The following is a 17,975-nucleotide window of genomic DNA, read 5'->3' as shown; positions in this document are numbered from 1 at the left end:
CTGTACGCACGAACAAAACTGAGGTATTTGTACATAAATCTGGATTATTTTGAACAAAAACAACATTTCTTGTGGAAGTAGCAGTCCTGGGAGTGCATTCTGACAAAGATCAGCAAAGGTAAGAGAATATTTGTAATACTGATTCTGAGTTTAGGTTGCCCCGAACTTGGCGGGTGTCTGAATAGCTCACTGTGATGGCTGAGCTATGTACTCAGAATATTGAAAAATGTGCTTTCTCCGTAAAGCTATTTTAAAATCTGACACAGCGGTTGCATCCAGGAGTAGTCCATCTATAATTCTTTAAATAATTGTTATATATTTTGTCAACGTTTATGATGAGTATTTTTGTAAATTGATGTGGACATTCACCGAACGTTTTGGTGGGAATAAATTTTCTGAACATCACGTGCCAATGTAAAATGCTGTTTTCGGATATAAATATGAACTTTATCGAACAAAACACACATGTATTGTGTAACATAATGTCCTAGGAGTGTCATCAGATGAAGATCGTCAAAGGTTAGTGCTTCATTTAGCTGTGTTTTGGGTTTTATTGACACATGTCCTTGCTTGGAAAATGGCTGTGTGATTATTTTTGTCTATGTACTCTCCTTACATAATCTAATGTTTTGCTTTCGCTGTAAAGCCTTTTTGAAATCGGACAATGTGGTTAGATTAACGAGAAGTGTATCTTTAAAATGGTGTAAAATAGTTTTATGTTTGAGAAAGTTGAATTATGACATTTTGTTGTTTTTGAATTTGCCGCCGATATTTCACTGGCTTTGTCCCGCAGGTGGGACGCATAGAAGTTAAGGTTTTGTATAGGGTTAAAACATCAAGTTTAGGCACTCATTCCAAATAGTTAAGGCAAGGGTTAAGGTTTGGGATAGGGTTTAAAAAATTTAAAAAAAACGAGTGTCCACCACTGGGCTCAAACATGGAACCTTCAGATCCAGAGTCATGGGATTATACTCATCTGCCACCCCAGTCCAGAAAGTGCTAGCAAAACCCAAGCTTACTTGATGGGAATAGCACTTACTATTGCCCTTAGTGGCCGGTTTTTAAGGCATTTCCCGACATCCTCAGGATAGACATCCATTTTTAAAGACCCTCTTGAGCAATCTGCCTGGAAGGGAGGCCACCAATGGGTCAGTGGTGGGGGTGGAGCAATGATATGACATTCATTCCATTCTAAATCTGAACCTCCCTGGGATAATAGTAACCCTAGCTTGGTTGCACCAAATTGAATGCATCGCTCACCAGTATGATGAGGCCGGGAAGCGTTCAGTCCCAGTATAACCAGGGCTGTGTTCAGTATTTTTTTACGTTCTGGAATGTTCAATTGAACAGAAACAGTGCTGTAATGAACATGGACCGTGTGGACCATAAGGCCCCGCCTCCCTAGAACCACTGGAGTTAAACTACAGTAGATAGTGAGAAACATAAGCCTGCAGCCCGTTGGACATTAAGTGTAGCCAAGAGCAGGTCAGGAAAGAGTATAAGAGACGCACAGTAGCAGACTACCTTGATCTTAGAAACGTATGGTATAATCTCTATGATGCACACTCTGGACCCGGTATGTCTATGAGGTTAGCGTGTCTATTGCAAATGTCTAATGCAAATGCCTAGTATCTCTGATGCAAATTGTGAGATTCACAGGTAGGGCAGCATGATTTAGCTGGTAATTCCAGTCACAACAGACCTGTGAAACACTGCCTCTTTTATAACGAACACCCACACTTTCTTACTTACTATACAATTCAAGTCTCCCAATGAATGCTGTGCCAAACAATGGTATAGGAACACATCTTCATGGAAATACACTGCCAAAATCTCTGGCTTTCAAAGCCCCATTAGTTCAGCATTACTGGGGAGTGTGACTCAGTGGGAATAGCTTTTAACTTTCTGTTTGAGAGCAGCAGACCTGGGTTCAAATACTATTTGAAATCATAAAAAAATATTTTTTTCTGGGATTGATTTAGTTTGCCTGTTGCAATATAACCAATAGACAGTGCCAAAAGTGCAAACCCTACCCACCTGACACTCCAGGTGAGCTAAAGCAAATGCTCAACGTATTTGAATGATTTCAAATAGTGTTTGAATCCTGGTCTGGGGGCATCAGTCAGTCCAGTCATCCTGTTAAATCAGGCTGGTGGAAAAACAAAGAGGTAATGCAGTGTTATTGTAGTGAAAGCACAGAACCCCAGGGGAGACAATCACAGTAGAGTAATACTGACAGGCTCATGCCATGGAAAACAAAACAATGAGGAGTCCTATCACTAAGACAACAGTCCAGCATGAGGCACTGTCTATATTAGGCAGAGGAGGGGAGCCGTATTGGGCTGACTGTTGGGTGAGAATATTTACATCACTGTTAGGCTACAATAGCTCAACTATGTGAGTGTATCTACTACGGAAGGACCTAAATCATTCACAACCACCGCCTTTCATTGTGTAACTACATTCAAAAGGAAAAGAAATAGGAAGTGATCCTCAGTCATTTGCTGTCAGGATCATATTCATGTGATCAAGCAGAGACAGTAGCACTTATATAGTTCCTGCTGTTGTGTACATATTCCTCCTTGTGACACCCATTCCGCAAACAATCCAAAAAACTCTCCTGAGTAACTGCAGCTATGAGATGACATTGATGACAACCAGGGATGACGATACATCACAAGTTACTCTTACAAAATACCCTGAAGATAAATGTATCGCAAAACAATATAAGATACTATTGCAAAGAATTGTAATTAATTAAAATACATATATTTTGTATTTAAAACACAAAAATAAATGTGCAAGTAGGTGGCCAAACAGCAACAACATTCTCAGTAAAGGTTACAGAAACCTCTTCCTTGCTATAACTGTGATATGTTGTTTATCTACATTAGTTTAAATCACTGTCACTCTGAATTAGAGCATCTGCTAAATTACCAAGATATAAATGTTTTTGTGAAAATGAACAACTGCAAGGCATTGCCATCGGTCTTGTTTCGGAACGGTGCATATCAGAGCAATACTCAGCATGCTATGTAATTGTTCATTTTTAAAAGACCATGCCTATGGAAAGTCTACATCCCCTTAAACTTTTTTTCAAATTTTGCTGCCTTAAAATTACATTTTAAATTACAGATCTAAACAGATCTGCAGATCTTAACAACTTACTCCATTTCAAAGTGAAAGAAAGTCACTCAAATTTTTCCAAATGAATGGTGCAATATGCAGAAATCGCTCCACAATTTCCTGGTTGCTGAAGTCTAATAGTTTGCCTAAGTTCAGTTTATGTGACAAAACAGCATCATGTTATGGGTGTTTGTCACCGGCAGGACTGGGGAGTTTGTTAGGATCAAAATAAATATGAAAGGAGCAAAGACCAGCTAAAACGTTAGAGGAAAACTCAACCCAGTCTTCTGAAAACCTAACCCTAGGATAGAGTATAATTTTTCAGTGGGACAGTTACACACATTTTTATGCAAAACACACAAAATTGGCTATTCAAGAGGTGTTGGGTGTTCCTGAGTGGTCTAGTCTCAGTCCTGACTTAAATCTGTTAAAAATAAATCTGAGACAATGCTTGAAAATTGCTGTCCATCAATGATTCCCAACCAAATTTAATGAGCTTATGCAATTTTGACAAAAAATGTGGATGCCTTCAGAAAGTATTATTTTCCACATTGTTTTGTGTTACAGCCTGAATTGAAAATGAATTAAATTGAGATTTGTTTTTTCACTGGCCTACACAAAATACCCCATAATGTCAAAGTATGTCAAATGTTTTTAGAAATTCTTACAAATTAATAAAAAAATGAAAATCTGAAATGTCTTGAGTCAATAGGTATTCAACTCCTTTGTTATGGCAAGCCTAAATAAATTCAGGAGGAAAAATGTGCTTAACATGTCATATAATCAGTTGCATGGACTCACTCTGTGTACAATAATAGTGTTGAACATACTTTTTTTATGACTACCTCATCTCTGTAACCCCCAGATACATATGCAAGGTCCCTCAGTCGAGTAGTGAATTTCAAACACAGATTTAACCACAAAGACCAGGGAGGTTTTTCTAATGCTTCGCATTTTTTGTTGTAATTTCTTCAAATGTAACCTTTATTTAATTAGGCAAGTCAGTTAAGAACAAATTCTTATTTGAAATAACAACCTACCCGGCGACACTGGGCCAATTGTGCGCCGCCCTATGGGACTCCTAATCACAGCCAGATGTGATACAGCCTGGATTCAAACCAGGTACTGTAGTGATGCAGTGCCTTAGACCGCTGTGCCACTCTGGAGCCCTAAAGAAGCAAAGAAGGGCACATACTGGTGGTAAAGTAACACAAAAAAAGCAGATATTCAATATCCCATTCAGCATGATGATTTTATTAATTACACTTTGGATGGTGTATCAATACTCCCAGTCACTACAAAGATACAGGCATCCTTCCTAACTCGGGCTCATGACCAATTGTGCAATTTTTGTGCAGTGTTTACATTTTTTTGTACATAATGTTTCTGCCATCGTTTCCTATGACTGAATAGAGCTTCTGGACATCAGAACAGCAATTACTCACATCGAACCGGACAAGGATTTTTTTCTTTAATGAGTCGGACGCGAAGGATATACTGCACTTCCTGGACCAGGCCCAAATCCCCGTCATTGGTAAGAAGAGGAGAGGCCACTACAGAGGACGATGAGCCGGATGCCTGGAGAGACTGCGTTGGGGAGTGTATAATCCGCCTTCACCTCCGTTCTACTGGAGAACATGCAAGGACATGGATGATAGACAGTTACAGTGAATTCGGAAAGTATTCACACCCCTTGACTTTTTCCACATTTTGTTACGTTATAGCCTTATTCTAAAATGTATTAAATAAAATAAAAAACCTCATCAATCTACACACAATACCCCATAAACAGGTTTCTAGAAATGTTTGCAAATCTATTAAAAAAAACTAAAACAGAAAAACCTAATTTACATAACTATTCAGACCCTTTGCTATGAGACTCTAAATTGAGCTCAGGTGCATCCTGTTTACATTGATCATCCTTGAGATGTTTCTACAACTTGATTGGAGTCCACCTCTGGTCAATTCAATTGATTATTTAGAAAGGCACCTGTCTATATAAGGTCCCACAGTTGACAGTGCATGTCAGAGCAAAAACCAAGGCATGAGGTCGAAAGAATTGTCCTTAGAGCTCCGAGACAGGATTGTCAAAGCACAGAGCTGGGGAAGGGTTCCAAAAATGTCTGCAACATTAAAAGACCCCAAGAACACAGTGGCCTCTATCATTCTTAAATGGAAGAAGTTTTGAACCACCAAGACTCTTCCTACAGATGGCCAGCCCGGCCAAACAGAGCAATCAGGGGAGAAGGGCCTTGGTCTGGGAGGTGACTTGAACCCGATGGTCGCTCTGACAGAGCTCCAGAGTTCTTCTCTGGAGATGGGAGAACCTTCCAGAAGGACAACCGTCTCTGCAGCACTCCACCAATAAGGCCTTTATGGTAGAGTGGCCAGACGGAAGCCACTCATCAGTAAAAGACACATGACAGCCCGCTTGGAGTTTGCCAAAAGGCACTTAAAGACTCTCAGATTATGAGAAACAAGATTCTCTGGTCTGATGAAACCAAGATGGAACTCTTTGGCTTGAATGCCAAGCGTCATGTCTGAAGGAAACCTGGCACCATCCCTACGGTGAAGCATGGTGTTGGCAGCATCATGCTGTGGGGATATTTGTCAGCGGCAGGGACTGGGAGACTAGTCAGGGTCGAGGGAAAGATGAATGGAGCAAAGTACAGAGACATCAGGACCTCAGACTGGGGCGAAGGTTCACCTTCCAACAGGATAACAACCCTAAGCACACAGCCAAGACAACGCAGGAGTGGCTTCAGGACAAGTCTCTGAATGTCCTTTAATAGCCCAGCCAGAGCTCGGACTTGAACCCAACCGAACATCTCTGGAGAGACCTGAAAATAGCTGTGCAGTAACACTCTCCATCCAACCTGACAGCTTGAAAGGATCTGCAGAGAAGAATGGGAGAAACTCCCCAAATACAGGTGTGCCAAGCTTATAGCGTCATAGCCAACAAGACTTGAGGCTGTAATCGCTGCCAAAAGTGCTTCAGCAAAGGAATGTATAGGGTCTGAATGGTTATGTAAATTTGATACTTCAGTTTTTTATTTGTAATACATTTGCAGAAATTTCTAAAAACCTGTTTTTGCTTTGTAATTATGGGGTATTGTGTGTAGATTGATGAGGGGAAAAAATGATTTTAATACATTTTATAATAAGGCTGTAACAACAAGTCAAGGGGTCTGAATACTTTCCGAATGTACTGTAGCTGGGTTTTCATGCATCGGCAATAAATAGGCCCTAGAGGCGAAATAATACAAAAATTTAGCATTAATACTGGAGTGATAGATGTGCAGATGATGATGCAAGCAGAGATACTGGGGTGCAAAAGAGCAAGAGGGTAAGTAAGAATATGGGGATGAGGTAGTCGGGTGTGCTACAGCTGAAGTCGGAAGTTTACATACACCTTAGACAAATACATTTAAACTCAGTTTTTCACAATTCCTGACATTTAATCCAAGTAAAAATGTCTTAGCTCTGTTAGGATCACCACTTTATTTTAAGAATGTGAAATGTCAGAATAATAGTAGAGAGAATGATTTATTTCAACTTTTATTTCTTTCATCACATTCCCAGTGGGTCAGAAGTTTATATCCACTCAATTAGTATTTGGTAGCATTGCCTTTAAATTGTTTAACTTGGGTCAAACATTTTGGGTAGCCTTCCACAAGCTTCCTACAATAAGTTGGGTGAATTTTAGCCCATTCCTCCTGACAGAGCTGGTGTAACTGAGTCAGGTTTGTAGGCCTCCTTGCTCGCACACCCTTTTTCAGTTCTGACCACACATTTTCTATAGGATTGAGGTCAGGGCCTATTTATTGCCTACCACCCTACTCTTCTACATTTGCACACACTGTACATAGATTTTTCTATTTTTCTTTTCTTTGTGTTAATGACTGTACGTTTGTTTATGTGTAACTCTGTGTTGTTGTTTTTGTCGCACTGCTTTGCTTTATTTTGGCCAGTTCGCAGTTGTAAATGAAAACTTATTCTCAACTGGCCTACCTGGTTAAATAAAGGTGAAATAAATAAATGCCTGTCATGGCTGTGGGGGCAGCTGCTGCAACAGATACCAGAGCTAAACAACATCAGTTACACAGCACTCTCAAATGGACAGACAGACAGACAACCACAGCAGCCTCCGGTAAGATCAAGGAGCGTGAGGTGTGTCTCTTTGTCAACAACAGCTGGTGTGCAATCTCTAATATTAAGGAATTCTCAAGGTTTTACTCGCCTGAGTTAGTGTGGTCTACAGCTTATCATGAAGTACTCTATCTACCAAGATAGTTTTCATCTATTTTCTTTGTAGCTGTCTATTTACCACCACAAGCCGATGCTGGCACTAAGACCGCACTCAACGATCTGTATAAGGCCATAAGCAAATAAGAAAATGCTCCTCCAGAGAAATCACTCCTTGTGGCCGGGGACTTTAATGCAAGAAAACCTTTACTCCACACACAGAGACGCATACAAAGCTCTACCTCGGCCTCCATTTGGAAAATCTGACCTTAACTCTATCCTCCTGATTCCTGCCTCAGAGCAAATGCTCAAACAGGAAGTACCAGTGAAGCGCTCAATAGGGAAGTGGTCCGATGAAGCAGATGCTAAGCAACAGAACTGTTTCGCTAGCACAGACTGGAATATGTTCCGGGATTTATCCAATAGCATTGAGGAGTATACCACATCAGTCACCAGCTTAATTAATAAGTGCATCGACAACGCCATCCCCACAATGGCCGTACGTACATATCCCATCTAGAAGCCATGGAATACAGGCAACGTCCGCACTGAGCTAAAGGCTAGAGCTGCCGTTTTAAGGAGTGGGACACTAATCCGGACGATTGTAAGAAATCCTGCTATGCCCTCCGATGAACCATCAAACAGGCAAAGCATCAATACAGGACTAAGATAGAATCCTACAAAACCAGCTCTGACGCTCATCGGATGTGGCAGGGCTAGCAAATTATCATGGACAAATGGAAACCAAGCCGCGAGCTGCCCAGTGACGTGAGCCTACCAGACGAGCTAAATGCCTATTATGCCCGTTTTCTAGGAAAACAATACTGAACCAAGCATGAGAGCACCAGCTGTTCTGGAAGACTGTGTGATCACGTTCCCCATAGCCGATGTGAGTAAGACCTTTAAACAGGTTAACATTCACAAGGTTGCAAGGCCAGACGGATTGCCAGGACACATACTGACCAGCTGGCAAGTGTCTTCACTGGCAAGTGTCTTTTTCAACCTCTCCCTGACCCAGTATGTAATACCTAGCAGACCACCATAGTCCCTGTGCCCAAGAATGCCAGGATAACCTGCCTAAATGATTACCGCTCCGTAGCACTCACATCTGTAGCCATGAAATGCTTTGAAAGTGTCATGTCTACTTCCGCTTCTCATTCTTCTTCATACCGGCGAGTTTGACGTCGCCGGTATGCTAACCACCAGTCCTGGGATCCATCATTACGCACACCTGGCATCAATGATTACGCGCACTTGCACATCATCATGAGGCATACCTGGACTCCATTACCACAAACATTACCTCCCCTATATCTGGCACTCCCTTAGGTTCCTTCCCCAGTCAGTATTGATCCTGTGTTAGGCTAAGATGCTACAGTTATGTTGTCTTGTTCCATGTTTGTTGTTTTATTAAACGTTTCACCTGCACCTGCTTCTCGACTCACAGCTTCTTCACTACAGAAAGGCTGGTAATGGCTCACATTAACACCATCATCCCAGAAACTCTGGATCCACTCCAATTCGCAAACCTCCCCAACAGATCAACAGATGACGCAATCTCTATTGCACTCCACACTGCCCTTTCCCACCTGGACAAAAGGTACACCTATGTGAGAATGCTGTTAATTGACTACAGCTCGGCGTTCAACACCATAGTGCCCTCCAAGCTCATCACCAAGCTAAGGATACTGGGACTGAACACGTCCATCTGCAACTGGATCCTGGACTTCCTGATGGGCTGCCCCAAGGTGGTGAGAGTAGGCAACAACACATCCACCACTCTGACCCTCAACACTGGGGCCTCTCAGGGCCACGACTGCGTGTCCACGCATGACTCCAATACCATCATTAAGTTAGCCGACGACACGTTGTGGTAGGCCTGGAGCGGGTCGAGAGCTTCAAGTTCCTTTGTGTCCACATCACTAAGAAACGATCATGGTCCAATCACACCAGCACAGTCGTGAAGAGGGCATGACAACGCTTATTCCCCCTAAGAAAGCTGAAAAGATTTGGCATGGTTCCTCAGATCCACAAATGTTCACTTTGAACATTTGGAGTATGTGTCAAAAATGTGAAAAAATGTAAAGGGGGTATAGACCTTCTATAGGCACTCTATACATATACATTTAGCAGATACTCTTATCACACCATAGGGCCATCAGACTTTTGATACCAATGTAGGGTAAAAGAGGGCCAACAAGGAATGGTATAGAAAATGATTTTGTATTTTGAAAATACAAATTACAGCTTTCCAAAGTGTCTTATTACAAATACATTGGAGTGCAGTTCAGCTCAGAAGTAATTAAAATCCATATTTCAAATACATGTAGCAGAAATAAAGCCCATCTCTGATGACAACCAATGCCAATAGTTGCCGGCCACCATCACTCTGCCATACAAAATGTTTTGCTTTTGTATCTGTGCCCAATTTGCATATAATACAGTACATCTCATCACCTGTCTCACACTGACGATAACTGGAGACAAGCCCTGGGAGTGGAGGGCTACTGTCATTGTCAGTCCAAACCCAAAATCCTGATTACCCAGATTAGTGTCAAAGATTCTGGTAACATGACACACATATTGTTATTGTGTGCTACATTAGCTTACTGTGTGGACTCTTCCTGTGCTATGAATTATTAACCAGGAGACTGTAACCTATAGGCCCCAGGGTAGTTACCTCAGAGTGGGGTTAGGTTGTATGTTGTTGTGTCCAAAATGGCACCGTATTGCCTATGCGGTGCGTTACTTATTGGGCTCTGGTCAAAAGCAGTGCACTATGAAGTGAATAGGGTGCCATTTGGGACACAGCTCTGATGCTGCTGGAAGTGAAGACTGACTGAACTCATCTGCTTCAAACACTACCCATACAGAAATACAGAAAAAAATACATTTAAAATATACTTTTACATACATTTTTTAGGATACATGTGAAAAACGTCAAATTGGAGAAATAACCTCCCTCCGTTTGTTTTGTACACTGTTGCTACTCACTGTTTACTATCTGTGCATACTTCACCCCCACCTACATGTACAAATTACCTCGACTAACCTGTACCCCCGCACACTGACACGGTACCGGTACCCCTGTATATAGCCTCATTATTGTTATTTTATTGTGTTACTTTTTATTCCTTTTTTTTTTACTTTAGTTTATTTGGTAAATATTTTCTTAACTCTTCTTGAACTGCACTGTTGGTTAAGGGCTTGTAAGTAAGCATTTCACGGTAAGGTCTACACTTGTTGTATTCGGCGCATGTGACAAATAAAGTTTGATTTGATGTACTTTGTAACAAAATACTTTTGAGAGCTGAAATTAGTATTTTCAAAACACAAAATACTGTTCTATAATTTTTCTTTTTTTTCACAATTTTATGGCCTCCCCTTTCACCCTGCAGTGGTATTAGAAGACTGATAGCACTTTGGTGTGATAGAACTAAATATCTTTTGCCTTAAGAAAGTGTTCATCAACATAAAATACTCCATAATGACTAAGTGAAACATGTTTTTAGAAACACATTTATTGAATATGAAATACATAAACAAACCATTTACATAAGTATTCACACCCCTGAGTAAACACATGTTAGCATCGCCTTTGGAAGTGATTACCGCTGTGAGTCTTTCTAGGTCCCTAAGGGGCTTTGTACACCTGGATTGTACTATATTTGCACATTATTCTTTTTAAATTATTTAAGCCCTGTCAAGCTGGTTGTTGATCATTACTTGACAATCAGTTTCAAGTCTTGCCATATATTATCAAGCCAATTTAAGTCAAAACCGTAACTAGGTCACTCAAAAACATTCAACGTCGTCTTGGTAAGCGTCTCCAGTGTATATTTGACCTTGTGTTTTAGGTTATTGTCCTGCTGAAAGGTGAATTTGTCTCCCAGGGTCTGTTGGAAAGAAGACTGAACCTGGTCTTTGTGGCTGAATGTGTTTGAAATTCACTGCTCGACTGAGGAACTTTAAAGATTGGATTGGATGTGTAGGGTACAGATAAACACTGTTATTACACACAGATTGAGTCGATGCATTTTATTTTATGACTTGTTAAGTGCATTTCTACACTGAATTTATTTAGGCTTACCATAACAAAGGGGTTGAATACTTATTGACTCAAGACATTTCAGCTTTTCATTTTTAATTAATTTTTAAAGATGTCTACAAACAGAATTCCACTTTGACATTGTAGGGTATTGTGTGTAGGCTAGTGACACAAAATTTCAATTTAATCCATTTTTAATTCAGGCTGTAACACAACAAAATTTGAAAAAAGTCAAGGGGAGTGAATACTTTCTGAAGGCACTGTATGTACAGTACATGCATCTCTAGCCATATAGAAATCGGTGGTGGTAGTTAAAGTCGTTTTTAAGTGTGATGCAGTTGAATAGTGACAATGTCATGAACATGTATTGCAGTTGACATCCAGTGAAGCATTATACTCCAATTTGTACCCCAATGTGTGAAATATATACAGAACCAGTCAAAAGTTTGGACACACCTACTCATTCAAGGGTTTTTCTTTATTTGTTTTACTATTTTCTACGTTGTAGAATAATAGTGAAGACATCAAAACTATGAAATAACACATATGGAATCATGTAGTAACCAAAAAAGTGTTAAACAAATCAAAATATATTTTATATTTGAGATTCTTCAAAGTAGCCACCCTTTGCCTTGATGACAGCTTTGCACACTCTTGGCATTCTCTCAACCAGCTTCATGAGGTAGTCACCTGGAATGCATTTAAATTAACAGGTGTGCCTTGTTAAAAGTAGATTGTGGAATTTCTGTCTTTCTTAATGCGTTTGAGCCAATCAGTTGTGTTGTGACAAGGTAGGGGTGGAATACAGAAGATAGCCCTATTTGGTAAAATACCAAGTATTATGGCAAAAACAGCTCATATAAGCAAAGAGAAACGACAGCCCATCATTACTTTAACCTCTATGGGCTAGGGGGCAGCATTGAGAATTTTGGAAAAAATATGTGCCCATTTTTAACTGCCTCCTACACCAACTCAGAAGCTAGAATATGCATATTATTGTTCAGGTTTGGATAGAAAACACCCTAAAGTTTCTAAAACTGTTTGAATGGTGTCTGTGAGTATAACAGAACTGCTATGGCAGGCAAAAACCTGAGAAGGTTTCATGCAGGAAGTACCCTGTCTGACAAGGTGTTGTTGTTCTTGCTTCTGTTTATTGAAGAGTCAGGATCTTAGCTGTAACGTGACAATTCCTAGGGCTCCAATAGGCTCTCAGAACCCGGGAAAAACCTGAACGATGACGAGGCAGCCTCAGGCTGAAACACATTATCTCCTTTTCCAAGTGTCCCATCAGTGGTCAATAGAATTAGGCGCGTGCGCGATTCGCCCCCGTAGAGTATTTTCATTCGGCTGTTTAGCTAATTGCAGATTCCCGGTCGGAATATTATCGCTTTTCTACGAGATAAATTGCATAAAAATTGATTTTAAACAGCGGTTGACATGCTTCGAAGTACGGTAATGGAATATTTAGAATTTTTTTGTCACATTCTGCGCCATGCGCACGACCGTGATTTAGCATTCTGATAGTGTCTAGAACGCACGAACAAAACGCCGCTGTTTGGATATAACGATGGATTATTTGGGACCAAACCTACATTTGTTATTGAAGTAGAAGTCCTGGGAGTGCATTCTGACGAAGAACAGGAAAGGTAAGACCATTTTTCTTATAGGAAATATAATTTTGATGAAGGCTAAACTTGCCGGGTGTCTAAATAGCTAGCCCGTGATGGCTGGGCTATGTACTTAGAATATTGCAAAATGTGCTTCATCCGAAAAGCTATTTTAAAATCGGACATATCGAGTGCATAGAGGAGTAATGTATCTATAATTCTTAAAATAATTGTTATGCTTTTTGTGAACGTTTATCGTGAGTAATTTAGCAAATTGTTAGTAAATTCCCCGGAAGTTTGCGGGGGTATGCTTTTTCTGAACGTCACATGCTAATGTAAAAAGCTGTTTTTTGATATAAATATGAACTTGATTGAACAGACATGCATGTATTGTAGCTCAGTTGGTAGAGCATGGTGTTTGCAACGCCAGGGTTGTGGGTTTGATTCCCACGGGGGGCCAGCACAGAAAAAAATGTATGAAATGTATGCATTCACTACTGTAAGTTGCTCTGGATAAGAGTGTCTGCTAAATGACTAAAATGTAAATGTAAAAAATGTATAACATAATGTCCTAGGTGTGTCATCTGATGAAGATCATAAAAGGTTAGTGCTGCATTTAGCTGTGGTTTAGGTTTTTGTGACATTATATGCCAGCTTGAAAAATGGGTGTCTGATTATTTCTGGCTGGGTACTCTGCTGACATAATCTAATGTTTTGCTTTCGTTGTAAAGCCTTTTTGAAATCGGACAGTGTGGTTAGATTAACGAGAGTCTTGTCTTTAAATAGCTGTAAAATAGTCATATGTTTGAGAAATTGAAGTAATAGCATTTCAAACGTTTTAAAAATCGCGCCACAGGATTACACTAGCTGTTACGTAGGTGGGACGAATTCGTCCCGCCGGTCCCATAGAGGTTAAGACATGAAGGTCAGTCAATCCGTCAGTCAAATTTAACCTCTCTAGGGTCGGCGGGACGAAATATTCAAATACCTTAGAAATGCTATTACTTCAACAACAAAAAAACACCTAGGACATTATGTTATACAATGCATGCATGTTGTGTTCAATCAAGTTCATATTTATATCAAAAACCAGCTTTTTACATTAGCATGTGACGTTCAGAACTAGCATACCCCCCGCAAACTTCCGGTGAATTTACTAAAAATGTACTAAATTACTCACGATAAACGTTCACAAAAAGCATAACAATTATTTTAAGAATTATAGATACAGAACTCCTCTATGCACCCGATATGTCCGATTTAAAAATAGCTTTTCGGTGAAAGCACATTTTGCAATATTCTGAGTAGATAGCCCGGCATCACAGGGCTAGCTATTTAGACACCCAGCAAGTTTAGCACTCACCAAAGTCAGATTTACTATAAGAAAAATGTTATTACCTTTGGTGTTCTTCGTCAGAATGCACTCCCAGGACTTCTACTTCAATAACAAATGTTGGTTTGGTCCCAAATAATCCATAGTTATATCCAAATATCCTCTGTTTTGTTCGTGCGTTCAAGACACTATCCGAATGGTAAAGAAGGGTGACGAGCACGACGCATTTCGTGACAAACAAAATCTAAATATTCCATTACCGTACTTCGAAGCATGCCAACCGCTGTTTAAAATCAATTTTTATGCCATTTTTCTCGTAAAAAAGCGATAATATTCCGACCGGGAAATCGTTTTTTAATACAAAGAGAGCGAAGTAAAAGCATGGGATCCCCTCATGCACGAGCCTCAGTCTGATGGCCCTCTGATAGAGCACTTGCCAAAAGCGCTAATGTGTTTTAGCCTGGGGCTGGAATTACATCATTCAGCTTTTTCCCGCCTTCTGAGAGCCTATGGGAGCCGTAGGAAGTGTCACGTAACAGCAGAGATCCCCTGTTTTGGATAGAGATGATCAAGGAGGGCAAGAAATGGTCAGACAGGCCACTTCCTGTTAGGAATCTTCTCAGGTTTTTGCCTGCCATATGAGTTCTGTTATACTCACAGACACCATTCAAACAGTTTTAGAAACTTTAGGGTGTTTTCTATCCAAAGCCAATAATTATATGCATATTCTAGTTACTGGGCAGGAGTAGAAACCAGATTAAATCGGGTACGTTTTTTATCCGGCCGTGCAAATACTGCCCCCTATCCCCAACAGGTTAAAGAACTTTGTGCTATGGTGAAACTGGTTGCCACAGGAAAGGAAGACCCAGAGTTACCTCTGCTGCAGAGGATACGTTCATTAGAGTTAACCAGCCTCAGAAGTTGCAGCCTAAATGCTACAGAGTTCAAGTAACAGACACATCTCAACATCAATTGTTCAGAGGAGACTGCGTGAATCAGGCCTTCATGGTCAAATTGCTGCATAGAAACCACTAAAGGACAACAATTATAAGAAGAGACTTGCTTGGTCCAAGAAACACGGGCAATGGACATTAAACCGTTGGAAATCTGAGTCCAAATTTGAGATTTTTGGTTCCAACCGCCGTGTCTTTGTGAGATGCAGAGTAGATTAAGGGATGATCTCCGCATGAGTAGTTCCCACCGTGAAGCATGGAGGAGGAGGTGTGATGGTGTGGGGGTCCCTTGCTGGTGACACTGTCAGTGATTTATTTAGAATTCAAGGCACACTTAACCAGCATGGCTACCATAGCATTTTGTAGCGATACGTCATCCCATCTGGTTTGCGCTTAGTGGGACTATCATTTGTCCTAGAAAATGCAAAATAGTACAAATAAAGAAAAGCCCTTAAATTAGTAGGTGTGTCCAAACTTTTGACTGGTACTGTATATAAACAATAACCTAAAAGTAGGCTAATTTTGATTGGTGTCAATGAGGAGATTCTGAATCTTTCCCCCACAGAGGGATGCGTGAATGGCATTTCCATTGCATTTCCATCATCTTCGTTGAATACCGTTTATATTGTAACGAGTGCTATGAGATTCGGGAAGCAAGTTCAGGGAGTGAGTGTTTTAATGAATGAATGAATGAATGCGAACAATGAACATAAACCACAAACAACGCACCGACTTGAAAACAGAGTCAATAACACCTGAGGAAAGAACCAAGGGGAGTGACAAATGTAGGGAAGATAATCAAGGAGGTGATGGAGTCCAGGTGAGTGTCATGAGGCGCAGGTGCGCGAGACGATGGTGACAGGTGTGTGGGATAATCAGCAGCCTGGTGACCTAGAGGCCGGAGAGGGAGTATACCTGACAGATATTTTTATCACATCTATAAGTCAGGGGGGAGCAGAAATGTTGCCATGTAACTCCTGAAATGCAAAGAAGCAGTAAATAATCATAAGGATAGTTAATAATAGAAATACAATTTTACGGTGAAGAAAATATAGCAGCTTACCACTTCTGATGTGATATTGCACCCCAAAATGAGGAGATCCTACCAGAAATTCCAAAGTGACAGCAAATTTACGTTGCTATTTTCCATCCATCAACCATTTTCAGGTTGTTATAATGCAAACACTTATCCATATGACTCACAGATGTCCACTCTAAAGTAATTTTTCCCCTATAACATTCCTTCATGGCTATGCAGAAGGTTTTCAGCTCTGCTGGTGTTTGAGTTCCTCCTATTCTGATTTGACTAAAAGTTATCCTGGGAGGGTGGTGGTGGAGAAGTCCAGTTGTGTGCTCTAATGTGAGTTATTATACACAGCTGTAGTGCGAGGGAGGCCCATACTCCCTCTCCTGCCAAGATTTACAACCACTGTCCAAATGCACCCGCCAGATGTATCTGCCACTCCTAGGCCTAACCAACAGGAGCCAATGTCCAAAATCACACCATGGAGATATTATCTCTCTCACACACACACCCCCACACACACATGGTCCATTTCATCTGCACATGGATCTAGGCCTAGATCCAACAGAGCCATAGATGATTTAGCTGAGGGGCTTAACGCCCAGACAGACTGCACATATTACAGACACGTTTACCGTCCAGATGTTCAACATTCACATTTCATCGGGTCATAACCAGGCAGGAAGCCTGATTTTAAAAACCATAAAGTTGATATTCACATTTAGAGGCCTTGAAATGCGACCTTCAAGGCATTTAGCATTCATTTGATATTTTCATCAGCAAAGGATCTCCTCATTTTGGGGTGCAATATCACATCAGAAGTGGTAGGCTGCTGTATTTTCTTCACCATAAACTTGTATTTCTATTATTAACTATCCTTATGAGTATTTACTGCTTCTTTGCATTTCATGGTGCAGCAAGTAGCCTAGTGGTTAGAGCATTAGACTAGTAACTGAAAGGTTGCAAGATCAAATCCCTGATCTGACAAGGTAAAAATCTGTTGTTCTGCCCCTGAACAAGGCAGTTAGCCCACTGTTCCTAGGCTGCCATTGAAAATAAGAATTTGTTCTTAACTGACTTGCCTAGTTAAATATATATTTGCATTTCAGGAGTTACATGGCAACCTTGCTGCTCCCCCCTGGCTTATAGATGTGATAAAATATGCTTGAGGCTCAAACAGGTGAGCATGTGTTGAACCTTTTGAAATGTATTGCTTTGTTTTCATGGCAAATTAATTCAGAATGTCTCCAACTGTTACAGCTACTGCAATGGCTGTGGATGGCTGCTATTCAAATGGAATAGGCTATACTGTGACTATGTCCAAGGAGAATAGTGGATTTGGGGGTTAACTCTAAACTCCAACTGTCCTCTAAGTCACAGCAAATCCCATAATCAAAATTAATAATTATTTTGCTGTCAAGAGACACAATGCATGCAGTTGTGTGGGGACTCTCTCTGTACCCATTGATGTTGAAAGTATAACATCTGCAGTATGTCCATCAAGCACATTTTTTGATGGATTCAATCTATAAGGAATAGCCCTGAGCAGTATGCAGAAGGAAAAGGTTCTGTGTAACCGCATACTCGTATGCAGTGGCCTAGCCTACCTTGAAATATTAACCCCCCCCCAAAATGCTTC

Source organism: Salmo trutta, chromosome 10 (genome assembly GCF_901001165.1).
Source record: "Salmo trutta chromosome 10, fSalTru1.1, whole genome shotgun sequence".
In the NCBI taxonomy this organism is placed as follows: Eukaryota; Metazoa; Chordata; class Actinopteri; order Salmoniformes; family Salmonidae; genus Salmo; species Salmo trutta.
Note: the sequence above shows the minus strand (reverse complement) of the source record.